The 25,000-nt window shown below is 46.4% G+C and overlaps 1 pseudogene across 1 annotated transcript in view; it reads left to right on the top strand.

The window, feature by feature from the left end:
- The first annotated feature begins 12,556 nt into the window (after window positions 1-12,556).
- Window positions 12,557-25,000, top strand: part of LOC311358337 (guanine nucleotide exchange factor DBS-like) — a 31,430-nt pseudogene continuing 18,986 nt past the window's right edge. Inside the window, exons 1-3 of the transcript XR_014684183.1 lie at window positions 12,557-13,341; window positions 20,158-20,241; window positions 21,753-21,867. The product of XR_014684183.1 is annotated as a guanine nucleotide exchange factor DBS-like (transcript). The remainder of the gene's footprint in view (window positions 13,342-20,157; window positions 20,242-21,752; window positions 21,868-25,000) is intronic.

Raw genomic sequence — 25,000 nt, 5'->3', positions numbered from 1 at the left:
TGTTGTTGTTGTTGATGACACACGTTTGCCTTATAGTTACCCGACAGCAGCAGGCTTGGTGCCAAAAGGAGACAGAGTTGGAGGTGTCCAAGAAGCCTTACATAACCCATCATCAGCGCAGTAGGGAACCAGCTGTGACGAGAGGGATGTACAAATTCTCTGACCCACCCTGCCTTAACGAGCAAAGAGGCCCATTTATTTTCAATAGAATATAATATCTACTACTTCTATTTCGTTGACCATGTGTGCAAGTCAAGCGTCGATGATTGTGTTGTACGCCGGCGATCACCCAGTCGTACGTGTGTTCAGCTACGCTGTGTCCCCTTTTTTTTTTTTTTTTGCTCTTTTTCGTCCATGCTTTTTTTTTGTCGCCGTCGTCGTCGTCGTCTGTGTACGCTCACGTTAATCTGCCTGCATAGGCTGCTGGAGCTGTGTGTTGCATGCGGCTCATCTATTCTTCCCCTCGCTGTTCCCTTGCCTCACGCTCGCAGGCGTCATTCATCATCAACTGTATCACCATGACACACCCAACCCGCCCCCACCGCCCCCGCCCCACACACACACACACACACACCTCCCCACCCCCCCCCCACCCCTTTCCAAGAACAATGAGAACGTATACTGCTCAATGTTGCCTCGCTGTGGCCATGTAGGGTAACTGCAGTCGTGTGTTAATGCTCATGGGGCGCAGCATGCTGGAGGGAAGCTCCAATTGGCCGTTTTTTTGTCAAGGCTGACAGAGTTGCTACGTGGATGTCCGGAATGACTTGTCAAAGTCATTTGTTGCATTGTGCTTAAACCTGTCACTCGGTTGTATGTTATATGCTTGCTGCTGTGTGCTGCAAACGTTGGACGTTAACGGCTCCTCCTAAGAATGCTTATGTCAAGCCCCCTCATATTAGGAGGTGCTTTCTCTATACTGAATTGCTCGTTGCGTTTCCTGTTTCCTTTTTTTTCTATACACTGTTCTAATAACTGTTATAGTAACATGACGGTTACTGATGATGTCTGGACGGTCCATTATAATATGGAATGGGGGTGGGGGGGGGGGGATATTGAAGGAGGACGGGAGACTTGAATCAGCGGCGTCACAATCAACTCTCAGAAGAAGAAGAAGAAGAAGAAGAAGGAATGTGGAACTGATGTGTCCGTCGTGTCCTCCAGCCTAAGATTGTAGCTTGTATAGGACGCTCTTTTCTACATTTCTAGTATTAAGAGTCATTTTCGGCCGAAGCTCGTCTGTCTGGTGGCCGGGCTTGAGTAGAGAGAGAGACACAGAATGTCTGACTCTGAACCCTCTATATATATATGTATGTGTGTGTGTGTGCGTGCGTGTGCGTACGTGCGTGCGTGTGTGTGTGTGTGTGTGTGTGTGTGTGTGTGTCACAACGTAAAAAAAAAAAAAACCGCAGTCAAGAAACATCCAGCCAGCTGCAGAACCAATGTACTTAGATCGATAAGTCCGCCGCTCCCATTTTGTTTGCCGTTTTTTTTTTTTTTTTGCGTCTCGTTTCTGCAAACACTACCGTTCTATAGGGTTCACAAGTCAGGACTCGATTTCCGTTGGTTTCTGTTTTTCCACTCGACCTGAGACAACCTATGACCTCAAAGGTTAGCCAGAGAGAGAGAGAGAGGGGGGGGGGGGGGGGGTTTGGGGGGAATTGGTGCTTGTTATGCAGTGTTTGACCTCACTATGGCGTTACGGCCGAACCATACTGTACACCCCTGAGGTGGCCGGTGACAGAACAAAAGCCCACTACAACCACGTTTGTAAGGTCTATTTTTATTACCGCGTAGCAATGGTGGAACTCGGATCACTCAAAGACCATATAGATCTATCTGTATATAGATATTATTTTTTCATTGTTATTATTTTTTTTTTATCATTGTCCCTCCCAACTCACGACACTCACGTCACGTTTTGGTCCAGGGGCGTAACTGTCGCCTCAATCAGTTCGTCCTCTTGTTATTATTTATGTTGGCCACGGTTTGTGAATACTTCTTTTGCACACTTCTGTATCCTGGAGATAAGACTATTTTTAACACTATTTATTTAGAATGTGTGTTTCAAGTTTGTATCCAAAACGAGAACAAAATACATCCTATGAGAATAACTCAATAGCTCTACACACTGCACTTTGTTTTTTTTTTTTACAGATTAGTTTATCCCCTAAAAGGTATATATCTATATCTATATACATATAGATATAGATATATAGATATATAAAAATACCTATTGTTCACATATTGAGGTTTATATGTGTTCACTTTGTCCTCACAGGTTATTTTTCTAAGAATAATAGTAGTGGGCTAAAACAAATTTACGTGTGACCAAATTGACTAGGAATGAACCGTCTCGATAGGCGTCGGATATCGTCCAATAGGTTTTAATTGCACCAGCCTTCTTCTGCTTAACCGGAATGTCAAACTGCTTTTTTAAAGCCCATCAGCGCAACCGCAGCAGGTGCTCGTGACGTCACCTGCTGAGCTCAGCGTAGCGCGTTGGGTGATTGGCTGTGCTCCGAGACGCAGCGTAGGGCGAGCTGCATCCCCATACCCACAGTACAGCACTTGTTTGTATTACTAAACAGGTTTTGACAATTTTTTTGTATGGAAATTTTAAAAAGGATGTTCATCTGTTGACTTTTTTCCTGTCAGCATATCTGTAGCGAATGAGGGCAAAACACTATTGTCATTCTGCCTGTACTAAGGAAGCAAAAAAAATAAAAAATAAAAATAAAAAGATAAGTCTTGGGTTCTCTCCATATAATTGTTAAAGTTGTAATGGTTCAACAGATTCCTAATTCAAATTAAGATTATATTGTAAATAAAAGTATAACTTTATGTGCCCAATATGTTGATATTCTTTTCTGTTATTGTTTACTGTGGCAAACCGACGTAGGCTTATTGATTATACAATTTATATTTGGGTTCATGAGTATGAATATTCTTTTAACATTTCAATCGGATATTAGTAGGCCTATTTTGCATTGGGACAACCATTCACTGACATGTAACATGTCATCTCAGTAGACCTCCCTGTTACATATCCTTTTATTATTTAATGGCGATAATAGGCCTACCATATTTTTGCCTATTCGTCAAATACAAGGTAAAACAATATGCTATATTCTAAATGATATCCTGTAGGCCTACATAGATACATACATCTGTTTACACATTTCATATATATATTTAAAAAATCCTAACCAAACAAGGTTTTCAAGCGCGCGAGGCTTCAAATCAATATTATTCAAGATGGACGCCTTTGAAGAGAGACTGGAGCGGAAGGCTCACAACAAGAAGGTGTGTGGTCCGAATCTCCACTGAAACAACAAGATGACACAACATTTTTGGACATGGGTTTAACATGATATGTTTTTGTAAACATTTTAACAAAGTTACGATATGCTTAAATTTCATAATTGACTTTTATGATAGCAACGGTCCAAATCAACTTTTGGATCGCAAAGAGGTGACGCAATTTAAATCCAACCTGTCCTCTATAAAAGGAACCACAATTTTAATGTATTTGAAATATGCAGGAGAATATATTCGCTGCAGCATTAACCATCCAATAGTCATTCAGTTTCATTCTGACCATGCTAATATTTCTAATATTTCTACTTGGCGTTTCAAGTATAGGCCTAGTTATGTGGAAGTTCATTCCTCAATCCGCTCATATGAAGCTGCCTCACCTGAGCCGTCACCTTCTCTCTGGAAGGACCGTCATCTCAAACTCTCTCATTTCTGTTAGCCACTAATCGTTGGCCTCGCTTTTCTCTGAACAATTTCCTTGGCCTTTTTTGGCCCATTATTCTTTTGACTATATACTCATTCATTGGAGACATGAGCATTGAGATCCAAATGCTTTATTGAAAAAAAAAAACATTAAATAGTTCAGGCCGGGTACAGCTATCATCTCTTTCTGCTAGAGCTGAACCAATTCAATATTCACCTTGCCCCGCTCTATTTGAGTCTCCGTTACCTCTCTCTTTCCAGAAAGTTATTGATAGTCTGTACAAGAAAGATCATATCTCCCTTTTTTGGCAAGTCTTATCCAGTTGATTTGATACATCCACTCTATTCAATTACCTCCATTGTTGTTTTTGTCACACTGTTTTGTGGAGACTCCTACCTGTGGGTTCCTTAGCTAACAACAACAATAACAACATCAAAGAAATGCTTTGTGAAAGTCAAAAGGTGTAGAGGCAATGTCAGATGTATCAGATAACATATTAGAGACAAATTACATCAAACATACATTGCACTGCACACATACGTCCATTGCTAAACAAAAGACTGTGAAATGCATGATGTTACCATATGGTCTACTCTACATTGTTGAAAAGATGCCCAGAAAATAATAGTATTTGAGTCAATACATCATGAACATCTGAACAACAATTCTGAATCTGTGTGTTAGAAATACAACATAGGGTGTTGAAGTTTGTATTTTTACTCTTTATAGTACCAAAAAACCTTGTTTGTGAAAGCTTAACTGGCATATAAACACATTGTGATGCTGATCTCCTGATTACGGAATGTGAGCATCTACTGGACAGGCCACATGTGTCATACCTTTTTATCCACACTAGAGGTCACTGTTGGATAAAAGCTGCACAGGCATCGATGCAAAAATAGCTACCTAATGAATTCCCCTCCCTTTCCCTCTCTCTCCACATGTCTGCATCATCATAGATTCAGAGTGCCCGATTGTGAATGTGAATGTGTGCGAGCCATCAGGCGATTTTTTGCTCCTCCCTCACCCCCCATCCGCACACCACCCCCCCCCCCCCCCCCCCACTCACCAGCCGTCTACTGCTCCGCATCCCTCTCCCTTCAGAGGACCCGTCAGCGGCAGCCATAGTCCTCCTCCCCTCGCCTCGGTCGCAGCATCCTCTCCATCCATCGCATCCCATCATCGCCCTGGCAACACCTCCCCTCAGTAGGACATTCCCACAATATCACTGCCTGGAGCCAGCCGCGAAGGAACGGCAGGTTCACAGCCTGCTCTCCCCTCATCAACCTGGGGTCGTGTACCTAGCAGACCACCCCCCTGCTCCCCCCCCCCAGCCTCTTTCTCCATCTCCATCACCGTCAGTCCACCGCCCCTCTTCTAGAGCTCGGTTGCGAGTAAGCAGGCAAGCTGTCTCTTCTTCCCGCTAAGGCGTCTGCTGGCTGGACAGCTGGTCTTCCGCTGGCCCTTTGGAGGATGTTCCTATGGATGAACACGGAGGAGATGGCCCTGGGGGAGCTGCTGGAAAGTCTGAGGACCGTCAGCAAGAGCATAGGTGGGTGACGACAGTACACACTGACTAGGTGTTATTGCTTTAACCTATATTATTCGATTCCGCAGGGAAATAGTGGTATCGCGCGGTGATGTTGTGCATAGCTGCTGAGTTCAAGCACTCAGTTCTGCACGGTGACACGGACAGGAACATGCATTATATTTCATGCCGTGCAAAACATTTCACCGTGTTCACTCAATTCTACTCAGATTGGTAGCATAAGCTTTAGCTTTTATTGGGTAGATAAATAACCTGTTGGCCACGAGAGCAATGAGTTGAATTGTCATTGGCCAGTTGATATATGATATTCCACAGTTACATGTTACATCTTAAGCCAAGAAACGCTCCCATTATTTCCGACCGTGCTAGCCCACACCGGCGGCGCCTTGGTGCACGCCAGCGCGCCAGCCGCCCCGCTGAGCTTCACGCCACTGTCCTATTCCCTAGTGTCGCCGCGTGTTTAAGGCAGTTTCGTACATCCCGGCTTGATACAAGGTCCTGTACATATGGAGATTGTTGATACAGTAGATGAATAATTCCACAATGCAGGATGAACGAGCAATGACAGTAAATAAAGTGACTAAACCGTAAACAAAGCTCCCGACAGGACATAAGTAACTATGAATTAATGTGACGATCATTGTAAGCACAAACAGAGGATCATGGGCATCAGGGCCATATATGTAGTCATAAAACAATTGGTATAACATTATGGTAGCCTATACCGACTATGTTTGTTGATCTGCTGCTTTCAAAACATAACCACAACGGTGCTGCAGCGCGCCGCTTCCTATTGGTGCTAGGGGTGGCGTTTGACTCGTAAACTGCGCACCACACCGCCTTCAGCGGCGGTGTGTGGCCGGCTTTATGATTGTGTTTGATCAAGTAGGGTGTCTCATGCATTGACATCAGTGAGATCCACACCTTATTCACTGACATTACATACAATGCCATGTTCAGACGTCTGTGTCGTGTTTTGACCATTGCTGCAATATTTGTTATTTACTGGAGAGACGTACAGCAAATCGTTTTAGATACATTCGATCTAGGAATATTAAGTTTAGGCATTTAGCTTCAGGATGCCTACAGAGAAACTTGGCACATTGGGGATTGAACCCAATATGTTTTGGCTCGTACTGTACATTCCCTGGAAGAGATTTTACAATGGTGATCCCAAACAGACTGTCAATGGCAGTTTCCACTGGGTTTAGTGGAAAGATTTTAAACAGTTTATTCAGTTCATTTGACACATGTTATTTTATGTATTTGTTTCACACATCTTAAATATGCATTGTATGAAATGCTGCCTCTTAATCAAAATCAAAACATGACATGATACTGACCAGTTTTTCCCACAGTTCTTTCACATTGTAGAGTATGCTTTTAGTTTACATTCAATTCAATCCTTACATGTGATACCCTGCCATTAAGTATTTAAAATTAACTTTTAATTTTTAATCCCCAATAATTTAATTCCAATGCTTGAATTGCCTTCCCATTTTTTCTCTTATCCACTTATAGAGGAATTCTTTATCCACTTAATACTCACACACAGATGCTCCAGCAGGCTTGTATGGACACACACACACACACACACACACACACACACACAAAATGTGTTCAGCGTTTGCCTCGTATGTATTTGCAACTCGCCGATATATAGCAAGGTCAGTGATGCAAATAGGGTTGAGTCAGCATCGTGTCGCGTAAAAATAAAAGCTACGTTGTATGGCATGCTCTTCCTGAGAGCTAGAAGTCCAATGTCAAAGCCCCCACAGACCCCCTTGCCACTAGTTCCTATGCTCCTATGCTCCTAATCATATTGTTTGGTGTAGTAGCTGTCGCTACGCCTGTCAGAACGTTCAACTGGACATTCAACCTTGCAATCTGATTGACAAAATAAGAGCCAACATAGATTGAGAAATGTGCCATCCTTCTCCTTTGACAACTGAACTAAATTAGCTTTAAACCTTCACTATGTAACTTTTCTATCATCCAGGAAACTGTTCTCCATACATTTTGTATTTGGTTTCACTGTGGCCTGACAGTGATTCTCGCCTGAAAATGTTTATGCCATATCTGTAGCTACAACTCAAGCCATAGACTGCTACTTAGTGCAGGTTTAAAATAATGTCAATACGTTGCCATTGGATTAATTTCCCATCTGTAATGCACATGGTACCTTTCAAAGTTCTACACATACAATGTCAGGGTGAGAAACAGACACAGAAATGTGCCTAGGCATTCAAACGACACTCAGAAGCCGGAAGGGAAGTTCTATTCAACGCTGATCCCAGGTGACAGGAAGTGCAGCACTACAGAAGAGAGTGAGAAAGAGTGAGGAAGAGAGCCACAAAGGATTTAAGATGGTTTAATCTGAATAACTACATGTACTTCCAACCTTTTTAAACCAGCCTTTTTGGATGAATACTAAAATCAATTAGAAGGCACATGAAACTAAAAAACAGGTATGCATTCTTTTTTTGTCATTGATTTCGATTTTAAATATCATATCTTTTGTATGCATAAACATTATCTTGGATGTCATTTTTACATTTCAGATTACATTGCATAATATTGTTTTTTTTTCTTTTGTGTATGTGCAGTACTCTAGCAATAAATGGATGCAATCTGCAGGGTAAATGCATTGCATTAGTTTGGCTCTGGTGAACTCTGGTCTCGTTCTGACCTACTTCCTGTCAAATCAAAGTGACACGTTCAGTTGGAGAGCTCACAGCCGCATGCATCTTCATGTGGCCAGCAGAGACCCGCTAGCCAAATGAACAATGTTAGTAAAAATAAAAACAAATCTGTGTATAAATTGCCTTATTCATCTAGCATTATGTCATTAATGTGTGTGCAAGAAGAACCAGCGTGGTGGCTTGTTCACCAGGGCTCAGATGTCCACTTTAAGCCTGTGAGCTTTAGCCACAATGATCTAGGCCTATGGGAGTCCTTTTATTTACTTATAGACCCACACCAATGCTGTTCAAAAAAGCCCATCCCAGTCTCAATAAGAACCAGTTCAGATGGTTAAGCAGTAAAGCATACAAGTGTTATCTGGTGATGATAAAAAAAACAGGAAACTATTTTAACCGAGCAGGTGTGCAGATCTATTCTGAGGTCATGGCCCGCTATATGGAGACCCGTGTGTGTGTAGCCCCGATTGGGTGAAGGTTAGCTTAAGCCCCCAGCCAGTCAGCTGAGGACAAGGAGGAATTAAATGTGTGGTCATTCAAGTGCCTTTTGGCTTTGCTGCTTACGTGCAAGACGCATTTCGATGTCATTCTTGTGTCCTTGAATCCGAGGCTTGGTGGTCTTGTGTCTCATGTTATGCCTCCATCTCCACCAGCCTTTTCTCATCTCCACAACAGGGATGTAATCCAAACCAGTCTTTGTTACTGCAGTGGCATGATCACAGAGCACAGAGGTTTTGCTGTGTTTTAAATATGGTTTTGTTTGTGCTTTCTATGTACACTCCCAGATGGCAAATGTTGTTCTTCCCAGAATTGTCTGGAATGGGTTATTAGTGGGTTATAAGTGTGTGTGTGTGTGTGTGTGTGTGTGTGTGTGTGTGTGCAACTGTGCATGCACGCATGTGTTATCCATACAAGCATGAAGGTGAGGATTTGATAAACATCTGTGGACGTAGCTGCCAGGGAGCTGCTGTCAAGGCAGCGTCATGCTAACATGAATAACCAGTGACGAAGGAAAAGGGGATGGGGAGGAGGGGGAGACCAGGGGGGAGACCAGGGGGGAGACCAGGGGGAGAGATAGAGATGGAGACCGCAGTCCCTCATCAGTATGTGAGAGAGAACATCTCTGCTCTCCGCTCTATTCTAAGCCTGCACCATGCAAGTAGGATCTTGGCAGCTCGAACCGCACAACACTGCCACAATGGTCCACACACACACACACACACACACACACACACACATGCAAAAACACAGCGTGGCTAGCAAGCAGCCTCCTGCTTGTGCTCGCTGCTCAGCGCTGCATTTAACCTACATTATCTGCTGTATTTTCATGGTCATTTACCTGCAGCAATCCCCATTCTACAGCCATATAGTGTTGTTGTTTTTGAAGGTTGTTGTCATTGTCCTTTGACCTTGCTCTTTAAAATACCCAATGTTTCTTACTGCCTGTGCAATGTTAGAGGGGATAGAAGCCGGTCAAAGAAAAGGAAAAAAAAGGCAGATTAGTGCAGGCACATCCCGATATAATTAACCCAAGCAGCAGAAGGGGATTTGTTCAACCCCCTGTTTTACCCCTCCTCCTTCTTCTCTCACATACCCCCTGTCCTCCCCCCCTCTCTCTTGCTCTATCTCTCTCTCTCTCTTGCTCTATGTCTCTCTCTCGCGGTCGCTCTCGCTCTCTCTCTCTCTCTCTCTCTCTCTTCCTAGCGGCGCATAGGCTGCTCCGGTGTGGCACCGATGCGCAGCAGCACTGAGGTGTGTATGCGGTGGAGAGCGTGTACTACTGTGTGTGCGCGCGCGCGTGTGTGTGTGTGTGTCTGCCAGTGCATAGCCAGGACTGCCTCACCTCTAGCTAGCGCAGTGAGCACGTTGTCACCGAGGCTCGTGCAGAAAGCGGGGGGCTCAGGTCTTCTCTGCGTGATTTCCCCCTCTGCCTGCGATTGGAACCGCCGTGGCGTTCTCCTTCCAATGCCTCCCGGGGAGGCGTCCATCCCCACCTCCGCCGACCACCGGGTGCGTCTAGCCCAGAGACCCTGGCTCGCTGCCCATGCAGGAGCTACACATGCACGAGGAGGATTCTATGCTGGACTCTGATGAGCCGCTGCACTTTACTCAGGAGCCTCTGGCGGTGTGAAGCGTGAGTGCTGCAGAACCCGGGTGGTGGGTGGTTCCAGGGACTGGATGAGAACAGAGTATAGCATTTCGGGTTTTTTTTGGTTTTTTTTGTTAATTGCGTGCGACCAGGAGACTTTGGGCTCATGTCGCTGAATGACTTTCTTCGCGATGGCGGTGAGGCACCGCACCGGATCATGAACAGGCTTAGCCAGCTGATCCAGAACCTGGACATCACCGGGCTGGCCCCTACGTTTTCTTTCAGCCCGTCCAGCCGAAAGAACTCCTGGAGAGACTGGGAAGGTAAGATTGATGCCACTGTGCGCTGGTTTGCAGGTGCGTTAGCATTTGTGTGTGTGGGTGGGGGTTTTTGGCTAGGTTTTCTGGCTGGAGCTCCTTAGGGCAGTGAGTCCAGATAATCACACACAGACCCTTTCCTGTGGGCACCCCCTGCATTGCTTACTGGGGGAGTGTCCATGGACGCACAAATATGTGTGTCGCTTTCTCTCTTTATGTCTTGTGTGCAAAAGCACAACAGCACCAATAGAGTTAAGCAGCCACTGGGGGAGCAGTACAAACCTGGACAGTTTGTTCAGTTACCAGTTCAGTTTCAGACTGAACAGACTATAGAGAAACTACAGAGAAAGACAGACAGTCTATCTCCTAGTTTATTTATCTTTCATTGCGTCCTGGGATTCCAGCCGTGCCAGCAGCGGAAAGGGTGCGGTGGAGGGAGTGATGGTGATCTGTGATAAGAGTCCGACATTTTTGATGTCAAACTGGTGTTTCGAAACAGTTTGAGGAGGACTGCCAGGCGAATCACTATGTTCTCGAAGAAGCGCAAGAGCATCGCGTCTAAGCGGGAGAGCGTGGTGTTGATGCCCCTGGTGCCGCTGAAACCCAGTGAGTCTAAACAGTCTGAAAACATGTTTCTGTGTCTACTTGATGTTTGTGTGTCACTTTAGCAATTCATCTGGTCTGGCTTATGTGGGGATGGGTTATTTAATTGTGAGTGACCACTCGTGTGTGTTTCTGCGTTCAGTGTCTTTGAGTTTTAGGAGCGTCTGCAGGCTGTGGACATAGCAGCCAGAGAGAGGGTGTTTGCTCGTCTCCTCCTACCAACTCTGCTAAAGTCATTAGCCATGAGGTCAACGCATCCAAAGTTCGGACTGCTGTTTTGATAGTTTTCTTGTTTAGCAGACAGTAAGGAAAAACATCAACCTTCTCTTTCTGCTTTTTATTTTGTTTTCTTACTTTGGTAAAACGTTCAAGTTTCCATGTGAACATTTGCTTCATAGCATCTCTTTTGGCGATGGAGCCGTCAATCTTGCTGTACGTAATCAATCCCGCATGCAGGGGTTGCCAACATTGCACACACACTTTCTCTAAGTCCCCTTTGTCATGGTAATCCTGAACACGGCCTGCGTTTGGCTCCAGGGAAACTATGAATCACTGGTTTACTGTGAATGGACACTGTGCGTCTATGAACTGTACACTTTCTAAATCTTCCCTCTGTATTTTCTCCATTAGACAGTGTGGGTTAATCAGTGCCCTGACCCCCCCCCCCCCCCCCCCCCCCTCCACTGTTTAGGTGTACATTTGGGCGTTCCTTGAGCCAATGGCCATAGTATTTAGCTTTCAAGGTTTACAACCCCGATAACAGCATGCTCCCGATCCCAGATAAAACAGTGCACGTGCATGCCCCAGCAGGTGTGTGCACACTGTCACACTTGAACCCAAGTATAGCTAAATATAGAGTCACGTGCATGCCTTAGGACACAGGCAGACACTAGCACACTTGCTTTGCCTAGTTGGCAACTGTCGGACGAAGATTTTGGGGGGACAGTCACACGACGGAATACACAAAATGTCAGCTTTTATCAATTGAAATTAACTCACAAAAGAACAGTGTCCATCTCATAGGCCCAATCAGAATTAGGTCATTTTAAGAGGATTCCTAAGAATGGAGTCTTTGAGTGCTGTAAACAAGAACAGCAGCTTTGAATAGATGCAGTCCATGAATGGTCAAATGGTGATTCAGAGCTTGTTGAAAAGACTGTTCAGAATGGGTTCTTTGTTCAGAGTGACCAGATCAGCTGAGATAAGGCCAATTTGGACTCGAGCCTCCGTTGACTTAGGTAAATGAGCGCGGGCAGAATGGACTGCGTTGTTCACACCCCTAACGAGCTACTGAAGCAAAACAACACAGAAAATATAATACCTGGGGCTGCTCAATGCACAAATACATCCAGAAAACGATGACCCAATCAGCTGTGACGTTGAAGTCAAGTGAGGCAGTTACAAAAACAGAAACAGAAAGCAAAGCGCAAAACTCTTACTGTCAATGACACGCCGTGCACTCTAAGAGCTAGATAGGCTCCGAAAGATTAGAGAGTCAGAAGTGGTAGGATGTCCTATTGAACCTGGGAGGGTTCAGGTGATCGCTCTATCAACAGGGGAAAGGGTATTTGGCCTGACTGTGTGGGTGTGGTCTTGGTCCACAAGCTTTTGTCTATTGGGGAAGGTAACCCGAAGTTGTAAGAGGAAGCCCTCAGTCCTAGAGTTGCCACAGGCTATAGCGCACCTGCAGTCAGACACACAGCCTCAGAGACTGACGGCGGGGTTGGATCCTGTGTGTGTGCGGGTGTGTGTGTGTGTCAATGGGCAGATGAGGTGAAAGATTGAGGCAGAATGCCTGGGAGATAGTTCAGGCGCCGCATGGATCAGATCTTCACGGAGACGAGCAGCGGAACAGACAGGGCTTTGGAAGGCGGTAGGGTAGAGAGCGCGATGGGAGGGGAGGAGATGAGAGGTTCTTCAGGTGAGTCGACTTGAGGAGGAGGAGGAGGAGGAGGAGGAAGTGGCCTGGGATCAGAAGGGCTCTGATCTGGGCTTTAGGTTGTACATGAAGGACGAAGTGGAGAGGAGTTCAGAGACCAACGTCCCACAGCGGGGCAGGAGGGCAATGACCCTTCCAGCGGGGTCACACAGGGAGCCTCCGCAAACTTTCGGCGAGGAACAGATGGAGCAAAAACTTTGGGGGGGCAGAGGCCAGGCAGAGGAAGACGGAGGCGAGAGGACGGGGACGAAGGCGGGCGCAGTAGCGAGGCAAGGGGAGACGACGGAAAGAGCGCTGGAGGTGTGCTTGCGTCCCGTAGAGAAAAGCAAAGGCTACGTGCGAATCTCTCTGGATGAGGTCGAAAGATACTACAGGTTTTCGCGCTGCTGCCATTGGCTGAACAGTAAGTGTCTTTTATCTACCATGAGTAGCTTCAGCGTCGAAGGCGTTTTGTTTTGGTTCACGTCTCTCTCTGTGTGTACATCATGACCTCACCTCATGCGCACACCGACCTTAATCCGTATGATGTCACACATCCTCCATGTTATTCATTGGCAGCTGATTGTTGTTATCTTTACCCATTTGACTCCGTGCCTACGGCAGGACACATCCGGTTTGGCTTTTCTGCTGCTGATGTGAAGGACAGTATTTACATTTACATTTACTGCTTCTGGTACCAACTCAATCTGTCACTGTAGCTGGAAGACCACAAATGTAACAGAGCACAGAGACTCAAACCTGATGCCAAAAAAGATTTGGCAAAATACTGTATATATTTTGGAGAATAGCCCGCGAGAGTTTCGGCCTCGGGGCTATTCCCCCACTATTCACGGAGCCTGAGGTGAATAATTGTTTTAGTATATACTACACGTGAACACTCCAAAAATAAACAAGATAACACTTTTTGCCGGGATTCATTTGTTTTTATTAACGGTTTATTTGTTTAGCGTGACGAGACGACCGTCACACCGCGACATTTTGCGATGAAAGCAATATCCAGAGTTTGAGATCTCAATCATGGGGGATACTGCCCAACATCCCAAGATAGCGAACCAATCAAATTGCGCCATCTTAGGAGGTTCACGTGTCGCATATACTAAAAGGTTATATAAGGTTGAAGATATTTAAGAGGGAGCCACTGATGTATTTAACGGTGCCTGTGTGGGGTCTGTTGAATAAGAAGGACGGAGTTGGTGAGTGGGCTTTCCATTGAACTAAACCACGTCCCACTCCCTCCTTTAATCCAACCTTATTCTGTTATTCACAGAGCCCATCCTCGGTAATCTATCTTATCTCCCTCCATCGGTTTTCATCATTATGGTTCATCTCCTTATTTCCCTCCATGTTTCCCCTTTGAAGGATTTCCTTGCCGAAGGACCTTCATGGGTGAATTATCACCACCCTCACATCTGACCTTAAACTGGTTACTTGCACATTACCCTCTTTGAACCTCGTCTGAAGCCCTGCCACCCCCCTGTCTTCTCATCTGATATTTATGTAAAGGGTTGACCCCCCCACGGCACAGCTACATCCTCCGCACCCTTCCTCTGGCTGTGGGACAGACACACACACACACACACACACAGGCCCCCGGGTCACTGTCTCACACTGTCTCCATCTGTAATTTATTGTCAGCAGGTTATTTTGGGGGTCGGCCGTACCATCCCGTGCCAAAGCGCAATTTTGCTCCTAATCTGTGCCACTAGAAGCAAACAGTCTGTGTGTGTGTGTGTGTGTGTGTGTGTAGGTGAGTGACCAACTAACGTTTGACTCCTTACCTACAAATGCTTGCGTAGGTGGCCGCTAATTCCCGTGAAGCTCTTTTAAGCCAATTAGTGCCTGATCAACCAGGTGGTGTACGTGTTTACCTCAGCATATTATTACAAGCGTGGTTCTTCTTGTGTACGAAATTCCAAATCAGTCCTCTGATAAATAAATGTCTCTCTCTCTCTCTCTCTCTCTCTCTCTCTCTCTCTCTCTCTCTCTCTCTCTCTCTCTCTCTCTCTCTCTCTCTCTCTCTCCCCCTCTACACACACACAGTAGATAATAGTGACAACGGTGACACTTGGCATTCAGGAAACGGGAGAAACTGGGTTAAGGAAGTCTCGCTGAGTTTCGCCGTCTGTCTTTTTGTTTGCAGACGACAAGCGACACTGTCGTCCACTCCCAGGTCGGGGGGGGCCAGAGCCCGAGGGCCAGAGACGTAACTGTATAACACTGAGTCAAACGGGAGGGGGGGGGGGGGGGCAGGGAGAAACGACGGAACAAGTGCGGGGCAGTTCTAAGTATAGATGAGTAGAGAGTGGGAAACGTATGAAACGAATGATGCCCTTGAAAGTGGCCGACTTGTTGTTCGGCATTGTAACACAAGGGCACCCTCTGGGTAATTCCCAGTTCATGTAACCCCAGAAGCTGGAGGAGGTGGGGTTGAGTGATTGGGGGGGAGGGGGGGGGTGGGGGTTTGGCGGTTGGCGGGTTTGGATTTGATATGTGTGGGAGTCGCAGGGGGGGGTAAGGTGAAGCTGTGTGAGGTTGGGCGGGGCAGTGGAAACCATTAAGTGTGTGTGTGTGTGTGTGTGTGTGTGTGTGTGTGTGTGTGTGTGTGTGAACCTGAGGCCGTATGGAGAGCGCGTGAGAGCCTGGGCTGCACGAGCGACTGAAAGGCGTGGACCTTTGTGTCCAGCTGGAGGCAACGTTCGGCCATTACTGACAAAGCCCTAATAACTTTGCTTCTGTTGGAGGGTGGTTGACGGTTTGACCCCCACCAACACCCATGGTCCTTTTCTACTTTGGAGGGTACTTTCCTCATACAACAATGATACAATATAAGAGAGAAACTGCGTCTCAAATAACAGGAGAGATCGGTCCGTTTTCTGTCTCTAATCCACGTGTGGCAAGTGCAGCTGTTGTTGGGCACTGTTCCTATACTGATCCTACACCAGACATTTACAGAAAACAAACCCTAGCTGTGCTATTTTTCTATGTGTTTTGATTTGATCGTATTGCGTTGCAGCAGTCACACTGAAGCATTCAGAGGACTCCCCTGGACTTAGTGCTTTAAGACAGCACCTGTTATTTTTCTTGTCCTTGACTTAAATGCACTGGGACCTTGTGCCATGTGGATAAAGGTCCTAACGGAGAAACAGCGTTCTCTGAGGTTGAGGTCGAAGCAATACGAAACGAAGAGGTGGAGAGAGAGCTGTGTGGGCCGGTGACCCGGTGATCTGTTGATTTCAGGGTTGAGTGGCATTGCCATCGCACCTCGGTATCAAGGTTGGTTAGTGCAGCCGCGTGTCCGTGGGCACGCGCGCACGTGTGTGTGTGTGTGTGTGTGTGTGCGTGTGTGTGCGCGAGTGGTCAGGGTGGATTAGGTTAATCCATGCCATGCGTTCAGAGGGCTCCTGCTGTCACGCCAGGGCTTCCACCACCTGCTGCTGCTGCTAGCAGGAACATATGTGTGTCTGTGTCTGGGTGGTTACAAACTTAGCACAGGCATGTGTCTTCAATTGTTGGTGATGTCACAAGTGGTCGGCTCCTTTAATAGCAGGAGTCGGCGAGTAAGTTTGGCCTATAGGGCCCAGTTTTTTCTAACTTATTGGATGGAGGGCCAGTAGAGGCAGAGGCTCAAAGGCTGGTAGTTGTCACCACTGAATTCTGAAGATTTGGTCCAGTTCAGTGGGGGCGGTTGCTACTTCGGCGTGTCGGTTTACGTTTACACAGGACTTGGTCAAGCAGGACCAAACAACGTCAACGCGCGTCACACTGTTGAACGGGTTGCTTGTCTCTTGTAAACAAAATCCAAAGTAAACTCAAAACGCTTCCTTGTCCCGGACAATATTAATGGAGCAACCACAAATTAGTGTGGCCTTGGGTTTTTTCCTGAAAGTTCAAGTTAATAAGAAAACAAACAGTATGAGCACCTGACAAAAGAGCATGTTGGTGAGTGTGTGATTGCACCACCTGATTGCAAGACTTTGCAAGATTTTGCAAGATTTGAAAAGTGAGCCGGCTATTATTAAGTGTGTGGGTGCGTTGGTGTGTGGTGATGAAAACAACAATGGTTTTATGATTTATTTACTTTGACAATTGTTTTGCTTTGATGAATATTATGAAATATTATGAATATTTTCAAACATATTTAGACTAGCCTATTAATCAAATAAAACATTAACAAGAGAGAGAGAGAGAGAGAGAGAGAGAGAGCTACTAAACTTTTAGTAGTTTAACGGTGCCCTGGGGATGTCATCTGATAAGCTTGTCAAACAAAGAGGCCTTGAGGTTTGTTTGAACGGCCCAGAGGAGAGGAGGGCTGAACAGGTGAAACCTACCCAGGAAAAGGTTCCCTTCTCCAGACGGAACGCTCAGAGAACTGAAATGACTGCCAATACTTAGCCTGACGAGGTAGAGGATTTGGATGAGAAGACGTATCGGTAAAGATTCACCGTATCGGAGACAGGAGGAAGGGTGGCCCGGGGGGCTGGTGCTGACGGGAATGAGGACCAGAGCTGACGGACTTGACTCACGTGAATTCACTCAGAATACAAAGCCTCCCACACAAGGCCCGGAGTCCCTCATCACACAGGTACCTGCTAGACTCTGTTCTGAGAAACATGGGATGTTTCATGTTTCAATCTGTGTTTCATTTCTTGGTAAGATTCAGTTTGACAGTATTACGAGACACAAGATTTTCCAAATTTGCAGACAAGATTGTATTGTGTGCTGCTAGATTTAAGGTTTTGGCGCAACACCCTTTCTTAAAGTCTACGGACCCAGAGTGTGGATCCAGTGGAAAGGGACTCTGATGAGTTAGACAGACTCTGAACTGTCTGAATTGACGCAGCTGTTTAGTTGCCAGACTCGCAGCCGCCATATGTGCGTGTTGACTCAGTCTTTAACACACACACACACACACACACACACACACACACACACACACACACACACACACACACACACACACACACACACACACACACACACAGAACGCTGAAATGTCAACATTTACAGCCAGACCGCAAATCCGCAATACACCACCGGTTGACATTAAGGTGGTAGTAGTTGATCTGCAGCAATGGTGCCCATGTCCTGAACTACCACCCATTGCCTTATTTGTCTACCGCCAGTGAGACGTGACACTGCAGTTTGTGGATGCGTGTGGCTGTGACTCAGCTCTTTTCTGCTTCAACACACCACTGTGTCACTCACAGCTCTCTAGCTCAAGAGACGCTGACCTTGGACAGAACCAAGCAAACTCAAACCCCCAAAAAAAGTACAAAGTAGTCAGTGCTTCAGGTCGTACACTGTCTCTACGACTGAGAAGTGGCCTTGATATGTAAGTAATTCCTTCATGTAGGCCTATCCGTATTCTAATGTTAATATAACACAAAAGTACATCTTGGAAATATGTCGTAGACAATAGCATAGGAATCAAAAATATACACAAAGCTACATACGTCAGAGATCCTACGATGTAATGCTGTTCTGTGTTAGTGGGCCCTCAACCTGGGTCTGATTCAAGGTGATTTGGTTGTCTTTCTGTCAGGGCATCCATTGCACTCCCATCCATCCCTGGAAGCAGGGATCCCTCCCTCTGCGTTCCTTACCTAGGTTTCTTCCTTGAGTTGTCCTTGCTCTTTAGAGGGATGGCTAAGGTTAGGGGAGTGAAGTCCCTTTGAGACTATGGCCCCCGTCCCAATACCTCCCCTAACCCTAGATTTTTGCCCTAACCCTAGATTTTGCGCGTTCTCGTGTAGGGGTAGGGTGTCCCATTACTGTAGGGAGCAAGGGGGAGTGCTATTTTGCCCTTATAATCAACCCTCAAAACTTAGTGAGGTCTGATGCAGGCTTAAAACGAAGTGGAAGATTTACTGTTGAGGGCACTCCAAACTAAGTGGAAGTTTTAAGGGGGGAGAAATGGGACCCAGGGCCTTTAAATCTGATTACTAAGGCCTTTACAAATATAGTGGACTTCGACTTCACATCATTGTGTGAGCCATGGTGTGGGGCGAAAAACGTAGAAACCTTGAGAAGGAACACTTATGGGGGATCCCTCTTCCAGCATGGAGTGCAATATATGGCTGTGTGGCAGACATAATGAACGAGGTATGAGGCGGAGGGTAATTCGATAGCTACTACACAACCCCACTATGTCTACAGAAGTGCTGCATTGATCTGTTTATGCTGCATCTGGTGTTTGCTTCCACACTTTGGCCTTTGACTTTGGACTTTGGCGCGCCGCTGTACAGTATCACGTTGAACTGGTTTTATATTACCCTCCATATAAATTCAAATATCCTGAAACAATGTATTGCGGTCGCACTCTGTGGTGAAACGCCTCTTTATCTTGATCAGAAGACTGGGGGAACATCAGTATGGACTCTTAACATGATTGATGGTTTGTAATGCAGGAGTTTGTCGCATGCACCAGTATAAATATTGTCTGTTCTGATGTTTGAGGGTGTGAGTATATTACAAACGATCCATAAGACAAATAATGCTGTTGAGTAGCATACACCATGTGCAAACAAATAACTTCTTCTGTGCCAGCTCGTCTCTGCGCTTCCTTCCTTGCTCGCCGCAGGGATGGGTCCTGACCTCAGATTATTTTAATCTGTTTAACACAGAGTGGGGTCTGGAAAATCGCTGGGCCGTGTTGCCATGGTTTAAGTAGCCTCCAACAGTTGCTATGTGCCGGCAGGGGCAATGGGGGAATTAAACAATATGGGCCAGTGGTATCAAAGCAACACCATTTAAAAAAAAAAAAACATATGGAGCAGTTGTATCTAAGCAACACTGTTGAAACACTATGGACCAGTGGTATCCAGGCAACACTGTTGAAACACTATGGACCATAGTGTTTTAATAGTGTTGCCTGGATACCACTGGTCCATAGTCTATGGACCAGTGGTATCCAGGCAACACTATTAAAACACTATGGACCAGTGGTATCGAAGCAACACTGTTATGAGCGTATCAACCAGAAGTGTCAAAGGAACACTGTTCCCTATGGACCAGTGGTATCGAAGTGACACTGGTACAACACTATGGGCCTTCGGTATCCAAGCAACACGGTATCAACCAGGAGTATCCAAGGGAGAAAGATCACTGGGATATTGACTAAAGTAAAAGAACCAGCGTGTCCGTGATGTCCAATGACGCAAATGCCCCTTGAACGTCCAGTGGTCATGTTAACGTGTGTGTTTCTGTTGCTCCGTTCCAGATGAGATCATGCAGCAGGAGTGCAGCCCGCTCGGCGCTGCTGACATCACCCCTGACCTCAGGAAGCAGTTTGCCTTCCTTTCAGGTGACACTTCCTGTCCCTTCTTGCCTTTGTCTCGTTATCTGCCCTCTAAAGCCTGTCTCCTCTCTGCTTGTCTTTCTTGTCTGACGGTTTTGATTATTCCAAAAAAAAAAAAGTATTTTGAGTGTGTGTGTGTGTGTGTGTGTGTGTGTGTGTGTATGTGTGTGTGATAAGTTATGTTATAATTTGGCATTCAAATCTTCCATCTGCCCAGTTCCGTCTTAAATGTAGTTCATCCTGTTCGTCACGCGTAGGCCTATCTGTGGTGTACGTCTAGAGAACACGGTTGTTTCTCCGTTTTCTATCTTTCCTGCTTGATAATCTACTGTTCTACCAGTTTACCACAATATACTGACAGGCAATGAATAATAATTTTGCCTCTTAAAATAATGAGGCATTTTATTGGCCACTATATGTAGATTCACATTTACATTTTCATCACCTTTAGGGCATTTAGCAGATGCTTTTATTCAAAGCGACTTACAATAAGTACATTTTTCAGAAGAAAGAGAAACAATAAATCACTGTCGGTAATACAGATACCGAGAAACAAGGTTAACCCATTCCCTGTAAACAACAAAGATAATTAAATCAACGAAAATTCAATTCTATAACGAAATTAAACTGGAGATATTTCTTAGACTTTCACTTCTCGATATTTTCATACTCGGTTTTAATGCTCAAAATGTCAGCCAACTGAAACAAATACGTGTGGAGAAGCTCTGAAAGCACGTTAATCCCAGAGACGTCTGCAGAGAGAGAGCTCTGAGCAGATGATCAAACCATGACCGCGCACTTGCTGTTGCTATAGCGATGAGAGGGAAGAAAAAAGAAATGAGGATTGATATTCCAATCGCATGGGCCGACGGAGCAGCTGCTCAATGTCTGAGGAGCGACACTGCGCGCGTGTGTGTGTGTGTGTGTGTGTGTGTGTGTGTGTGTGTGTGTGTGTGTGTGTGTGTGTGTGTGTGTGTGTGTGTGTGTGTGTGTGTGTGTGTGTGTGTGTGTGTGTACACATTGTATGTAAGTTATAAAAAGCAAGAGGAAACGGAAAAGCTATGAAGCGAGGAAATATTGCAGGGTTTGATGCGTCAGCTCTCTTTAATGTTTAAACCACTGCTGCAGAAATTCTCTCTCTCTCTCTCTCTCTCTCTCTCTCTCTCTCTCTCTCTCTCTCTCTCTCTCTCTTTTCTATTTTTATTCAGCTGGTACTAAAAGCACCAGTGCCCCCATGTGATGTACTGTGTAAATAGCAGCTGGGGTGAGGTGACACTTGCAATGACTGTTAATGTGTACCGTTAATAAAAAAGTAGAGAGAGGGAAAACGGCTCTAATATCATTCGTACGGCTACGGATGTAATCTCTAAATCCAGAGATACCGGGCTTTTGGAATATAAGCACAAGGTTATTTTTCGTTGTTTTGTATCACTACATATCATACATTTTCTGAAACACTTTTGTTTTGATGTGTAAACCATATTAATCCTCCTTCATCTCCAACGTCCGATTCAAAGGGGGCCGGGGACAAAACGGGAGCCCCATCATCGTGTTCCCAGAATTCCCTGCTTTCGGAGAGATCTTGGAAACTGAGTTTCACAACGTGCTTACGTACTTGACCAGTGTGCCCAGGTAAGATCCTATCCACACACACGCACGCACGCACGCACGCACACACACAGGCACACACACACGCACACACGCACACACACACACACACACACACACACACACACACACGCACACACTTGCTTCATCAGCAAAAACACAAAAATAATTTCAATACCAGCTGCTTTCAAGTCCCACGGTATTCATTATGCACACACACACACACACACACACACACACACACACACACACACACACACACACACGGAGTCAGTTGCACGGTTCAGAGTGATTCCAAACAACCAAACTAACAATTGACTAAGCACATTTTAATCAAATGCGTATTGGGAGTTGCTGCAGTGACAGTGTGGGGGGCCGGCCAATAGGGGGCAGTATCATCACACAGAGCTTTGGTATCGCTGAGCCCATACATTTAGGTTCACGCAGTTCAAACGGAGAGATTGAACTATCATTTCATTACATGGAGACCCCCCCCCTCCCCCCCACCCTACGGACACCGGGGAGAGTGCCGGGGCGACTAGGAGAGGAGAGGGGGGGGGGGGGACTCGGGAGAGGACTTTTTTTAATTAAGTGTCCTTCCCCCCCCCCCCCGACTGTTATCAGACTCCTGCAGACGGCCGAGGCAGACAGACTAGACCAGGCGTTGGAGGAAGGGAAATGACACACACACACGCACACACACACACACACACACACAATGCCACACACACTTCCCAATCGCCCTCACACCTTAGCTCCTACCTCCTCCATCCACTTCATGTTAGTTACTGAGCCAGCCGGCCACTCCCCCCCCCCCCTGGCCCCATGTTTCTCTACCTTGTCTGCAGCTGCAAACAAACACTGTTCCAAAATAGAAAACGCTGTGTTTCGGACTGTTTCGGCCTCAATAATGCATACGGACGTCTGTGCTGCGCACTGCTTATTTCAATGTGCGTGTGTGTGTGTGTGTGTGTGTGTGTGTGTGTGTGTGTGTGTGTGTGTGTGTGTGTGTGTGTGTGTGTGTGTGTGTGTGTGTGTGTGTGTGTGTGTGTGTGTGTGTGTGTGTGCTTTAGGAAGTAAGAAGGATAGGAGAGGAAGAGAAAGAGAGAGAGGGCTTCTTTGTGTTGAATGGGTGAGCTGCTCAGTGTCCTCTTTGTTCCTAGGTCCTCGGTTTAAATGTTTAGATTTATATACATGCAAATCACATTTTTAAATTAAAGAGAATCCCCCCCACGCGTGTGATCTCACGTTGAAAATATTTGAGTTTCCGTGTTTCTTATATTTCTACTGTCCGCTGGGACAGGAAGAAAGGAACGAAACGCTCAACGCTGAGCCCTTTTAATTCCACCAGAGGAAGAAGATATTCCGTGCAGCCAAGCAGAAAACAGCTTTCCACAGTAGAACAACCTTGCAATGATCACCCCCCCCCCCCCAAGCCCTTCATAATGGGTTATGATCCCCCCCCCATGATGAGGCTACAGTGAAAACGTCCCCTCCCCGCCGAAGTCCCCCGGTCGGCCCACAGCAGGGGGGCTCATATGGAAGTTGACCCTCCCCTTCATGTGTCTGACCCTCTGTGGGCCCAGCGGGGGGGGGGCCACTCACCAACAGATGCCCACTGATACCTGAGGGAGCCCCCCCCCCCAACCCTGGCAAAATGTCCAACATCTGTGTGTACGACCTTGATGCTTAATGCACATGCAAACGTGAGGAAAAGAAAGAAAAATACTGGGATTTTGATATGAATAGATGACCTTCCATGGACACAACCTTGTGTTAACATGGTATTGTGCCTTTGATTGAATTCACCGCTGGCTTTTTAAATTGAAAATGTTATCGTCAGCACCATCGCGTAAGCAAAGAGGGGTTTGAGTGTGTGTGTGTGTGTGCGTGTGTGTGTGTGCATGTGTGCGTGTGTACACTTGTGTGTCGCGCCACCAGTACTTCTGCATATGCATTCATGCAGCAAATATCCTTCATCCCTACATTGCCATTAGGCAAATCCCTGCCCACAGCCGGCAGGGCATGCACACTGTCCCGTACGCCCAGAAATCCAATTATTTAGACGACCCTCCAAGCCGCCACTCCTCCCCAAACCAACCGAGGGGGGATATCCAATGAATATTAAAATGGATGTTATTAGACATGTACTTCTCCTTATTTAGCCACTCACCCTGGATAAAAGTGACACGGGCTAATGAGAACCAGACCCAGAAACTCCCACTGTCGAAGGGGGGTCGTCTTTGTGTCTGTGGGTCCTCGTGGGAAACATCTGATATATTCCGGTGGGGTATGGTATGATTATTCAATTATTTGTTTTAAATACATTTACAGTGGAGCCTTTTTCCCCCACTCTGAAAACATGCCATGCTCACGTGAGCTCATCCATTATTCAGCAACGTGGGATGCGTCTTTGTCACGCTGGCATCAGGAGTGGTTAACTCATATGGACATATGGAGGTCTCACACTCAACCTCTGACTCGTTTGTTGTCATCAGACCCCCCCCCCCCACCCCCCACCCTTTTTTCAGAGTGTGTATTAGGGAGATTGGCTCTCTCTCGTCCCCTTCATCCTCTCCTCCCTCCTCTGTGTCCAACACAACACACACCCACAGCCCTGCAGTGACTTTCCCTCTGAATGCACGCGACTGGACAGCGAGACCGTGGGGGGGGGGGCGGGGGAGGGACGACGATGACAGGGAGAGAGGAGGGAATGAACACAAGCGAAGAAAGGTGTGCAGCGAAAATGAAACCAGCGCTACTGTTTACGTCAGAGAGACAGTGAGAGGACGCGTCCAAAACAGACGCAGTCCTCCTCATAATAAAGAAGAGCCATCTTCCTCAGAGCCTCTGCCGGTTTTTCTCTTTCTTGTTGTGCCTGGCTCCGCCCTCTTCCCACCCCCCGCCCCCCCCCCGGGTCTACCAGACGTGCTGATTGGCTAACAGAGCTGCACAGCCCCCCTCCCCCCCCACCCAGCAGCTATAGCCAGTGTCTGGCTGGTGGCAGAGCACCTTCTGGCACCTCATTGGCTGGCTGCTGCCTACAGTGCAGCAGAGGAGGAGAGCTGTGTTCAAGGCGCTGGGCTCCCTCTCGTCAACCGGGCTACAACGCGCTGAGATTTCATCCCGGCTGCCTGTGTTTTATCATTTTTTCCCC

This window comes from Micromesistius poutassou (assembly GCF_964030765.1).
Source record: "Micromesistius poutassou genome assembly, chromosome: 14".
NCBI lineage: Eukaryota > Metazoa > Chordata > Actinopteri > Gadiformes > Gadidae > Micromesistius > Micromesistius poutassou.
The sequence above is the reverse complement of the archived record's forward strand: the minus strand, read 5'-3'. Positions and strand labels throughout refer to the sequence as shown.